This window comes from Aegilops tauschii, chromosome 5 (genome assembly GCF_002575655.3).
Source record: "Aegilops tauschii subsp. strangulata cultivar AL8/78 chromosome 5, Aet v6.0, whole genome shotgun sequence".
NCBI lineage: Eukaryota > Viridiplantae > Streptophyta > Magnoliopsida > Poales > Poaceae > Aegilops > Aegilops tauschii.
Window position 1 is genome coordinate 314,151,597 of NC_053039.3, and position 12,270 is coordinate 314,163,866.

The window sequence follows — 12,270 nt, forward strand, 5'->3', positions numbered from 1 at the left end:
TGAAGCTGGGCTCGCGGCGCACCTGCCTGTACCCGTGGCTTGGCTTGGGGTGGCCGGAGCTGCTCGCGGTCAAGCTCGCAAGCCTCGGTGGCTGACGGGTTTCGCCGGAGTGGTTGAAGACGACGGCTAGGGGTGGCTCCGAGGGCTCAACGGCGTCCAGGTAGCACCAACAGACTCCCAATGCCCCGCCCGAGCAGTTGCTTGAGCTCGAGAGGCACCGGAGAGCGGTGGCCCTGCTGTGGGGGTCGCCGGAGTTCTCTGGTCAGGGCGACGGCCAGAGGCCTACCCGACCGAGCTGTGTCCCGTCTATGTGTTCGTGGAGGTGGCGTGGAGTGGTGTGTGGCTAGGAACGGAGGAGGGGGCGATATAAATAGCCGGAGCGAGGGGGGAAATGTGTCGCCGCTGGAGCTCTCTAGACACGCGGTGAACGGCGACGAAAAGCTCCAAAGCGAGGGGGCAAGCACGCAGCGTCAACGTAGGAGCTGCCCACGCTCGCGGAGGAGCACAGGAGGCGGTGGGAGAAGCGGACAAGTGCACGCGCGCACTGTGGCTTTTGGCCGCAACGTGCCCGTGCTTGCTACGATGTCTTCGGCGTCGGCGAGCGCCAGGGAGAGGTCAAGGGCGATGGGTCGGGTCGGTGGCGTGGCGCGGCAGGCGTCGGCGAGCGCTGGAACGAGCACGCGATGAATAGAGAGGAAGGCGTCATCCAGAGCGCGTCGAGACGCTGCCAGGCACCGTGTCTTTACGCGGTCACCATGCTGGCATGGTCAAGACGACGCCCAAACGCTGCCAAACCTTGTCTACGCGTTCGTCCATGCAGTGTTTAGTCTAGGAAAGTTGATAGCTCATACCCAGGCCGACCAGATTTGACTCTACTAAGCTGGCAAGTTTTTGACCAGAAACTTGGTCGCCAAGTTAAGCAACCTTCTAGAAGGCCATTAGGGCTGATCTCCTGGGGTTTAGGTTTTCTTAGGAGGGTGTTTAAGCTCAAGAAAGATCAGGGTCAAAAGATCAAGGAAAATGTACTTATGTACAAACTCGAATTTTGGGCCAGAAGAGAAATGATTTTCTATAGCAAAAATATTACAAAAAGTCATGCAATATTTTTGCTTGGGAAGGTGTTCCAAGGTCCAAAGATTATTCAGGAATTATTTCAGATTTTTGGGAGCAAGAAAAATTGGGGTTGCTTTGGAGCACAAGTTTCTGAATTGAATTTCAGAGAGAAAATGAATATTTTTCTTTTATGAAAAATATCCATTTGACTATTTTGAGGATTTATCAGGGAAATATAGTTGAATGAGGAGTAGATAGGTCACTTGGGTGAAAGTCAAGGATATGCCCAAGTGATAAGTCCATTTGAAATGATTCCAAAACCCAAATCAAAGCAAGGCAAAAACCAAGTCCGGAAACAGAGAGAAGGCAAGTCCGGAACAAGAGAGAAGGCAAAATCCAGGCTGTCACAAGCCTCCCCCACTTAGGATGAATCTCGTCCTCGAGATTCGGTTGCTTGGGAAAACAATTCTAGGTATGCAATCCTTAAAAATTCCTCTCTTTCCCAGGTTGCTTCTTCTTCGGTGTGATGCTCCCACTGAACCTTGTAAAACCTTATTTCTTTGCTGCGAGTGACCCTTTCTGTCTGATCCAATATTCTGATTGGCTTTTCCTCATAAGTCAATGCCTTAGCCAATTCTATCTCTGCCATATCACTCCTTTTCTCCGGTGGCGAGATGCATCTTCTCAGCTGTGAGATATGAAACACATTGTGTACTTCTGACAGTTCTGGTGGATACTCCAACTGATATGCAACTGTTCCAACTCTGGCCATGACAAGAAATGGACCGATGTATCTGGGTGCCAATTTTCCGCGGGTCTGAAACCTTTTGATTCCTTTCATAGGGTGACTCGGAGATATACGTGTTCTCCGGGTTCGAAGCTGATCTGACGGTGTTTGGCATCATAGCAGCTTTTCTGTCGTGATTTGGCCAGCTGCAGTCTGTCTCAGATTTCCTTGACTTGCTTCTGCGCTTCAAGTTTAAAATCAGTCCCGAAAATACGGTTGTCTCCAGTTTGAGACCAGTTCAATGGAGTGCGGCATTTCTGGCCATACAGAGCTTCATAAGGTGACATCTTTAAGCAGGTCCGGAAACTGTTGTTGTAGGAAAACTCGGCATAGGGCAGACAGTCTTCCCACTTGGTTCCTTGGGCCAATGCACATGCCCGGAGCTTATCTTCGAGTATTTGATTTACTCGCTCAGTCTGTCCATCTGTCTGAGGATGATAAGCCGTGCTGTACTTCAGAGCGGTCCCCAAGGCTTGATGTAGTCGGGACCAAAATGCGGAGGTGAAGAGAGATCCCCTGTCGGAGGTGATAGTCTTAGGTACTCCATGCAGACTGACGATTCTTGACACATATAGCTATGCGAGTTGGTTTGCACGGTATGTGGTCCGGATAGGAAGGAAATGTGCCACCTTGGTTAAGGTGTCCACTATGACCCATATTGCGTCGTTTGCTTTATGAGACCTTGGTAATCCGGTGATGAAATCCATGCAGATATTGTCCCATTTCCATTGGGAGACTGATAGAGGTTGGAGGAGTCCGGCGGGTTTTTGGTGTTCCGCCTTTACCCTATTGCATATATCGCAACAAGCCACAAAGTATGTGATGTCTTTCTTCATTCCATCCCACCAGAATACCCGACGAAGGTCTTCATACATCTTGGTACCACCTGGGTGAATTGAGTATGGGGCTTCGTGTGCTTCTGCCAATATCTTCTTTCTCAGACTTTCTTGATTGGGTACGCAAAGTCTTCCTCATAACCTTAGCGAACCTCGTTGATCCTTAGAGAAATCTAGTGCATGCCCTTGGTGCATCTTCTGGACATATATGTTCAATCGTTTGTCATCTGCCTGAGTACCACGGATTTCTTCTTTGAGAGTAGGGGTAACTTCCAATATGTTGTCAAGATGGCCATCGGTGATCACCAAATTGAGCTGAGTGATTTCTTCATAAAGCTCAGGGGGCAAGGAATCCATTAGAGCATTAAGGTTGGCTGGTTTGCGGCTGAGGGCGTCAGCCACCACATTAGCTTTGCCCGGGTGGTAATTTATTCCGAGGTCGTAGTCCTTAACCAACTCGAGCCATCTTTGCTGTCGAAGAATCAAATCGGTCTGAGTGAATATGTACTTGAGACTCTTGTGGTCGGTAAATATCTAGCACTTCTTTCCAATCAGATAGTGTCTCCAGATCTTCAAAGCGTGCACCACTGCGGCCAATTCCAAATCATGAGTAGGATAGTTTCCTTCGTGTTGCCGCAGTTGTCGGGATGCATAAGACACAACTTTCCCATCTTGCATGAGTACACATCTAAGCCTTTTTCTGGATGCGTCACAGTAGACATCAAAACTACGGTAGATGTCTGGAAGAGTTAATATTGGTGCCGATGTCACCCTGATTTTTAACTCATTGAAACTCCGTTCACAGTCCTCAGTCCATTCAAACTTCTTGTCCTTCTTAAGGAGCTCAGTCATTGGCTTGGCCATCTTGGAGAATCCTTCAATAAAACGGCGATAATATCCGGCTAGTCCAAGGAAACTCCGGATTTCTGAGACTGTTGTGGGTGCGGACCAATCAAGTACATCCTTCACCTTGCTTGGATCCATTGAGATTCCTTCTGCCGAGAGGACATGCCCAAGAAATCCCACTTGCTGGAGCCAAAACTCACATTTGCTGAATTTGTCATAAAGTTGATGGTCGCGAAGTCTTTGCAAAACTGCTCGGAGATGCTCCTTGTGTTCATCTTTGCTCTTGGAGTAAATGAGTATGTCGTCAATGAACACCACCACAAATTTGTCCAGGAAATCCACAAACACCTTGTTCATCATATGCATGACGCAATCCTCGCACTCCCATTCGGGTGGACCATAGAATTCCGACGAAACCCTCCCTTTGTTGTGGCACTCTCCTGGCCACTCCAACCCACTCCCTCTCAGGGCTAGGTCTTGGGTGGCCCCGTGTCTACCAAAGACACCAACGGCCACCGTCGTGGCAAAACGGTCCCAAACGGGGACAAGGTACCATAAAAACAAAAATGAGCACACAAGGTTATGTCTGCTTACCGGGCCAGGGTATGCACGCCCATAACCTTCCCTCGCGGGAGGCACCGGTGAGATGCACAACAAAGGACCGAATCAAGACCTTCCCACAAGGTAAATGTGGTCGCACTGAATAAAATCCCGATTCAGTGGCACCATAATGTGATCAACATCATATTCAAGTTGAACTTAATCAAGTTTATCTTTGGCAAAAACTTTTTATAAAATAACCATGATACTATGCCGTAACCATGCAACTAATCGACATGCAAAGCAGACAACTTCTAGACATGGATCAAACATAAAAACGTAATAATCTTGCAATACTTAGGATCAAAACTACTCTGGTTATAACTCATTTTTAATATCAAACAATATTTTTATTGGTTCATTCATTTAAATGAAAATCTCACTTAATAAAAGAACTATCATTAGTTTCCATAGCAATATAACTAGTGCAACTTCATACTCTACTTAACCAAACAAGCTCATGCATTCAACCAGTAACTAAACAAGCATATCAAGCATGATAAACTAACTAACAATTAACCAAATTTATTTATCAAATTTTAAATGCAAATAAGAACTCATATTCAAGTAGAAAATCATAGATATTGAAATAACACCATCCAAATGCTGGTGTGGCTTGCCTTAGTGTAGAGGAGGATCACACCCCTCTTGGTTTGCTTCAAGACAAGCTTCTTCTTCTGAAAAGAATTTAAAACCACAAAAACAATTATCAAAACCCATTCTGAAAATTACCAGAAATTCTAGAAAGCAAGGAAAATCCACCTTTTGGTGTGTTGCTAGAGCTTTCTGAAACAAAGACAATGCAAAAAGAATCAATTCATTTGGACTTGTGGTTTAGAAATGGTGGTTGGTCAAAGTTTAGTCAAATTTCTAAATTAATTTGATTTAAACAGAAATCCTGGGGGGGGGGTGACGTCGAAGGCGTAAAGCGGGAGTGCGCCTCCACTCGTACCGCTTCGGGCGCGAGTGGTGAAGCTAACACTGGGCCCCGCCCGTCAGGAGAGAGAGAGGGGGATCAAGATCAGAGAGTGGCGGCGCTTCGCCGGAGCTCACGCCGGTGACGAGGGGGTTTGGGGCTAGGCTAGAGGGATAGGATTGAAGCTGGGCTCGGGGCGCACCTTCCCGTACCCGTGGCTTGGCTTGGGGTGGCCGGAGCTGCTTGCGGTCAAGCTCGCAAGCCTCGGTGGCAGACGGGTTTCGCCGGAGTGGTTGAAGACGACGGCTAGGGGCGGCTCCGAGGGCTTAAAGGAATCCAGGTAGCACCAACAGACTACCAACGCCCCGCCCGAGCAGCTGCTTGAGCTCGAGAGGCACCGGAGAGCGGTGGCCCTGCTGCGGGGGTCGCCGGAGTTCTCTGGTCGGGGCAACGGCCAGAGGCCTGCCCGACCGAGCTGTGTCTCGTCTATGTGTTCGTGGAGGTGGCATGGAGTGGTGCGTGGCTAGGAACGGAGGATGGGGGCGATATAAATAGCCAGAGCAAGGGGGGAAACGTGGCGCCGCCGGAGCTCTCTAGACATGCGGCGAACGGTGACGAAAAGCTCCAGAGCGAGGGGGCAAGCACGCAGCGTCAACGCAGGAGCTGCCCACGCTCGCGGACGAGCACAGGAGGCGGTGGGAGAAGCGAACAAGTGCACGCGCGCACTGTGGCTTTTGGCCGCGACGTGCCCGTGCTTGCTGCGGCGTCTCCGGCGTTGGCGAGCGCCAGGGAGAGGTCAAGGGCGATGGGTCGGGGTCGGTGGCGTGGCGCAGCAGGCGTCGGCGAGCACTACAACGAGCATGCGATGAACAGAGAGGAAGGCGTCATCCAGAGCGCGTCGAGACGCTGCCAGGTACCGTGTCTTTACGCGGTCACCATGCTGGCATGGTCAAAACGACGCCCAAACGCTGCCAAACCTTGTCTACGCGTTCGTCCATGCAGTGTTTGGTCTAGGAAAGTTGATAGCTCATACCTAGGCCGACCAGATTTGACTCTACTAAGCTAGCAAGTTTTTGACCGGAAACTTGGTCGCCAAGTTAAGCAACCTTCTAGAAGGCCATTAGGGCTGATCTCCTAGGGTTTAGGTTTTCTTAGGAGGGTGTTTAAGCTCAAGAAAGATCAGGGTCAAAAGATCAAGGAAAAATGTACTTGATGTACAAACTAGAATTTTGGGCCAGAAGAGAAATGATTTTCTATAGCAAAAATATTACAAAAAGTCATGCAATATTTTTGCTTGGGAAGGTGTGCCAAGGTCCAAAGATTATTCAGGAATTATTTCAGATTTTTGGGAGCAAGAAAACTTGGGGTTGCTTTGGAGCACAAGTTTCTGAATTGAATTTCAGAGAGAAAATGAATATTGTTCTTTTATGAAAAATATCCATTTGACTATTTTGAGGATTTATCAGGGAAATATAGTTGAATGAGGAGTAGATAGGTCACTTGGGTGAAAGTCAAGGATATGCCCAAGTGACAAGTCCATTTGAAATGATTCCAAAACCCAAATCAAAGCAAGGCAAAAACCAAGTCCGAAAACAGAGAGAAGGGAAGTTCGGAACAAGAGAGAAGGCAAAATCCAGGCTGTCACAAACCTCCCCCACTTAGGATGAATCTCGTCCTCGAGATTCGGTTGCTTGGGAAAACAATTCTGGGTATGCAGTCCTTAAAAATTCCTCTCTTCCCAGGTTGCTTCTTCTTCGGTGTGATGTTCCCACTGAACCTTGTAAAACCTTATTTCTTTGCTGCGAGTGACTCTTTCTATCTGATCCAATATTCTGATTGGCTTTTCCTCATAAGTCAAATCCTTAGACAACTCTATCTCTGCCATATCAGTCCTTTTCTCCGGCGGCGAGATGCATCTTCTCAGCTGCGAGATATGAAACACATTGTGTACTTCTGACAGTTCCGGTGGCAATTCCATTTGATATGCAATTGTTCCGACTCTGGCCATGACGGGAAACAGACCGATGTATCTGGGTGCCAATATTCCGCGGGTCTGAAACCTTTTGATTCCTTTGATAGGGGTGACTCGGAGATATACGTGTTCTCCGGGTTCGAAGCTGATCTGACGGTGTTTGGCATCATAGTAGCTTTTCTGTCGTGATTTGGCCAGCTACAGTCTGTCTCGGATTTCCTTGACTTCCTTCTGCGCTCCGAGCATTAAATCAGTCCCAAAAATACGGCTGTCTCCGGTTTGAGACCAGTTCAATGGAGTGCGGCATTTCCGGCCATACAGAGCTTCATATGGTGACATCTTTGAGCTGGTCTGGAAACTGTTGTTGTAGGAAAACTCTGCGTAGGGAAGACAGTCTTCCCACTTGGTTCCTTGGGCCAATGCACATGCCCGGAGCATATCTTCGAGTATTTGATTTACTCGCTCAGTCTGTCCATCTGTCTGAGGATGATAAGCCATGCTGTACTTCAGAGCGGTCCCCAAGGCTTGATGTAGTCGGGACCAAAATGCGGAGGTGAAGAGAGATCCGCTGTCGGAGGTGATAGTCTTAGGTACTGCATGCAGACTAACGATTCTTGACACATACAGCTGTGCGAGTTGGTTTGCACGGTATGTGGTCCGGATATGAAGGAAATGTGCCACCTTGGTTAAGGTGCCGAGAGGACATGCCCAAGAAATCCCACTTGCTGGAGCCAAAACTCACATTTGCTGAATTTGGCATAAAGTTGATGGTCGCGAAGTCTTTGCAAAACTGCTCGGAGATGCTCCTTGTGTTCATCTTTGCTCTTGGAGTAAATGAGTATGTCGTCAATGAACACCACCACAAATTTGTCCAAGAAATCCATAAACACCTTGTTCATCATATGCATGATGAAGGCGGGTGCGTTGGTGAGGCCGAAGGACATAACGGTATACTCATAAAGACCGTACCCAGTGGTGAACGCGGTCTTAGGAATATCTTCCTTCTTTATTTTGAGCTGATGATATCCGGTCCTCAAAATCAATTTTGGAGAATACTTTGGTCCCACTGAGTTGATCAAACAGATTGTCTGTTCTTGGCAGTGGATACTTGTTCTCGATGGTGACGTCATTCAGCTGTCGGTAATCTACGCACATTCGTAGACTGCCATCCTTTTTGTCCACGAAGATCGTTGGTGATCCCCATGGTGAAGAGCGTGGATGGATGTATCCTTTCTGCAGCATCTCATCCAGTTGTTTCTTCAATTCCACCAATTCTGATGAAGGCATCCAATAGTATTTCTTGTGTATCGGGGTGGTTCCAGGCACCAAGTCAATTGCAAACTCCAATTCTCGGTCTGGTGGCATGCCTGGTAATTCTTCAAGAAATACATCTGGATACTCACTGACCACTGGAATTAATTCCACCTCCTCTGCCACGGCAGTGAAAACCATATCTTTCGTGGGTATGCGCTTGCAGGCATAAAAACTTGTGGTGCGACCTTCCATATTTTTCAGGGAAACTTCTCTGGTCGCACAGCTGATGCATACTTGGTATTGGGTTAGCCAATTCATGCGCAGAATAACATCCAATTTGTTGGAGTAGATGATTATCAAGGATGTTGGAAACTTGACGCCCTTGATATCAATCTCCAAGTTACGGCAGACGAGATTGCTTCCAAGTAGGGATCCCGGGGATTGTACTAGCATGTGTTTTCCCAAAATAGAGCAAGGAAAATTGTTTTGGGAAGCAAAACTCCGCGAGATAAAAGAGTGGGAAGCCCCAGAGTCGAATAAAATTACGGAGGGTATGTCGTTAACAAGAAACATACCAATGACGACTTCCGGGTCCTCTTGGGCTTCGTCTGGGGAGATATCATGAATTTGCCCCTGGATCACATCTGGGGTGGAATACGGCTCCATGTAGTTGACTTGCGGATGGAATGGAGCTGCTTGTTTGTTGTTCTTGGGACACTCTCTGGCGTAGTGTCCGGTTTGACCACAGCTGAAACATGAATTGTTGCGCTGACAATCTTCACGCACCGGGCTGGTCACGACATTCTTGACTTGGGTGGTAGTCTTGTTGACATTCTGCTGCCAGTTGGGTTTGTACTCAACTTGAGTCTGTTGCCAAGTACGAGCCATCTGCACTGGTTGCATATCCTTCTTCGGCTTGAATTTGCGCTTGTGGTCATTAACAGCTAGCTTGTTGTCGTGGAGGAGTTTGAGTTCCCTTGATGCGATGAGGGCCTTGTTCACCAGAGTCAGGAAGTCCGAAAAATCAAACATGCTGAGAGTGCACCTGAGATGCTGATTCTGTCCTCCAAGAAACCTATCGATTTTCCGTTATTCTGTCGCCACATCGTGGAGAGAATAGCCGGCCAAGTGGTTGAATTTATTCAGATACTCGTTGACTGTCATGTTGCCTTGAGTGAGGGAGAGGAATTCGCGCTGCTTGATTTTCATAATTCCGGTGGGAATATGATACTTGCGGAAATGGTCCTTGAATTTTGTCCAAGTAATTTCCTTGTCCGCGGGCCATATTGCCTTAGCATTATCCCACCATATTGCGGCAGCTCCTTTGAGATAATGCGTTGCAAAGGGAACCTTGTCTCCATCTTTAGTGTGAGCAATCTCCAATTTCCTCTCAATAGTCCTTAGCCAGTCGTCGGCGTCCAATGGATCAATAACTTGGCTGAAGCTGGGAGGCTTGGTTCGCTGAAAATCTGACAGCTTGGAGTGATGGCCATTCTGGTTTCCATTCTGCCCAACCATAACTTGCACACTTTTCAATATTTCCAGCAGATAGTTGCTCCTTCTTTCTTCAAACACTCGCAGGATTTGCTCAGGGGACGGCGGATTTGGCGGTGGAGACGGAGGTGGCTGGTATGGCTCAGCGGAATGTCCTGCCTGTCTTGCAGAGCGACGGATAGGGACATCCTCACAAGCTTGACTGCTGCTGCCTCCCCGCGTGATCCTATTATTTGTTTTTCCCAATAATAGCAACCATGATGAGAAAATTCCAAAATGGGAGGAAAGCCAATGACAAATCCCATAAGATAACAGCGAATGAAAACCAAAGCGAATAAAAAGTCTCAACATAATTATACATAGACTTAACATGAAAGTACACATCACAACGGTTCTACTACACTCATACATGAAACTAAGCATCATGACACGTGCGATTACACCCATACATAATACTCATGACGGAAGCGATACTCTAACGGTCTACTGATTGGACTGCGCTGCTGCGAGCTCCTCTCCTGAGCCGGACCCAAATCCTGAACTGATAGTAGAGACCTCCGAGTTAAGAGAGACGCGACGGCGCTGCCTCGAGGGCTCTCCCTCAGGGGCAGGCACGGGATGGGATCTAAGCATAGGAGCGGAAGGAGTAGCGACAAGGGAAGCCCACGCAGCAGGGGCACTACGAGGGGTCACCGTCAGAGGGTTAGCGGCACCCTGAGATGTCACCGGTGGAACAGAGACTGGAGGAACTGAAGAAGTATAGATGACAGTGGGAAGAGGGTTCCTCATACGAGCAGCGGCGAGGGCTGTCCGGGCGCGTGAAAGCTCCCGAGCTAACTCGTAGTTCAGGAGATAACTAGTAGTGATATAGTGAGAAAGGTGGCTAGTGGGACGATCGCACGCCGTATTAATCAAAGGAAAGCGGATACGCCCATTCTCATGCAGAGATGGGTAGTAGAAGAAACCTGGGTGGGTGTGCATGCGAACCTCGTTGTATCGCAAGTCTACAAGAGCCTCGATAGCAGCAAACTGAACCGCCTGAGATGGCGTAGAAGCAAGACCACCCTTAGAAGAACAAGTGTAAGCGCCGGAAGGGAAACTGTGGTGTAGAGTGACCTCAGCATAATACTCATACAATGCATCGGCCAGATGCTCCCGATACACCCGATACTCTGGATCAGCACTGTTGAGGATGTAGACCTTAGAGTCACCCGCCAGGAGAGGGCCGGGTTACTCATATGGTCGTTGCCAGAAGCCCGGAGCCAAGCTTGAAGACGATGGGCCAGAGATGGGCTTAAGACCCGGATATGGCTTAAAACCCGTAGTACAATCATTATTATGGTAGAACTTGTAGTGTAAGGCAAGTATAGTTGAGAGTCCGAGCCGGACACTCTTATGAGCCGGCCAGGACTCTGAGAGCTGCTGGGCGTCAGCCTCCCTATATAAAGGGACGACCCGGCAGCGGTTTAGGGACAAGAACAATCTCATCGAGAGCCGGGCATAGCAGTTTAGCTCCCTGGTGATCGTAACCCTAATCAATACCACCTCAAACTGGACGTAGGCTTTTACCTTCACCGTAAGGGGCCGAACCAGTATAAACCCTTGTGTTCCTTGTCCCGCATTAACCCCTTCAAGCTTCTTAGCTGTGATGGCTCCACGACTAAGTCCTAGCTCGAGGACATCTGCCGTGACAATTCCACGACAGTTGGCGCCCACCGTGGGGCCAACGCACGGTGGATTTGAGTTCTTGAAGGGCAGCTTCGAAGGGCTCAAGGGATACGCTGTAAGCCGGATGACCAAGAGTCGTCGCGGCAAGCTCTACATCGACGATGCAAACTGGGGCCCCGACGCCGGCTCAATTGAGTACGGGTACCGGGTCCCCTTCAGCGGAATTCATGTTTTCATTGGCAAGATTGGTGAGCCGGGCCCTGAGCCGGATCTCTGAGCCGGGCCCTGAGCCGGATCTCAGCGTGCACAACCCGCCCGGGCCCGGCCTGCCTTAAGGCGTGTGTTTGTGGGATGTATCCATGGAGGGCCCTCTGATCTATCTGGGTCTGGTGATGAGGCGGCCGCCGGCTCTGACGGCGAGTCGGCCACCGATGAGTCAAACTCGTTGTATCAACTTCAAGATGGCAGGCTCATGGGTTGTTCCGATGGTGACAGTATTCCGGACCAGTTTGAGCCGCCAAGTCAGGTTGGAGTCTTTATGGCTGGCGCGCAGCCTGTTCAGAACCCCGCGGCTGGAGCAGGAAACCCGGTGCCTTCTCCGGCTCAGGTGCTGATGGACCTCATGGACAAGATGACGGCCCTGTTAACCGCCACGGTTGACCCGGCGGATCAAGCTCAGCATGATGCGGAGGTGGCGCAGTTAAAATTGGATCTAGTGAAAGCTAAGGAGGAGCTTGCAGCGGAAGGGATCAGGATGGCTGCAGAGAGGGCGGCTCTCGATGCCCAAACTCAGCTGATCCAGGCGCAGTCCTTCCAACTCACGATGGATCAGAACGCGTCCAAT